Here is a 354-nt window from a genome sequence, read left to right as displayed (position 1 = left end):
AAACTCATACGAGAAATTATGACCTACTCTGAAATAACTGTGTAGCTAACGTCTGTTTGTGAACATATTTTCAATATAATGGAAATGCAATATATTGAATTATGCTTCTAAAAAAAATATAACAACCGCACAAACACCCACAAACTGCCTGCGGATCCTTCCACGAACAGCAAGGCGCGTGCGCCGTTTAACTTTCCAGTACTCAATCTCGCGCGTGCGCAGGAGCCGAGCCCAACAAGCTCATTTAGGTATGTTAATGAGGGAGTTCTCACCAGCCAACTGGTAGCGAGATTGGTGGCCACATGGTGTTAAGAACGCCTCTTAAGAGGAGGTGCCAACTCTCGAGCTGGAGTT

This window comes from Acipenser ruthenus, chromosome 9, assembly GCF_902713425.1.
Source record: "Acipenser ruthenus chromosome 9, fAciRut3.2 maternal haplotype, whole genome shotgun sequence".
Lineage (NCBI taxonomy): Eukaryota > Metazoa > Chordata > Actinopteri > Acipenseriformes > Acipenseridae > Acipenser > Acipenser ruthenus.
The sequence above is the reverse complement of the archived record's forward strand: the minus strand, read 5'-3'. Positions refer to the sequence as shown.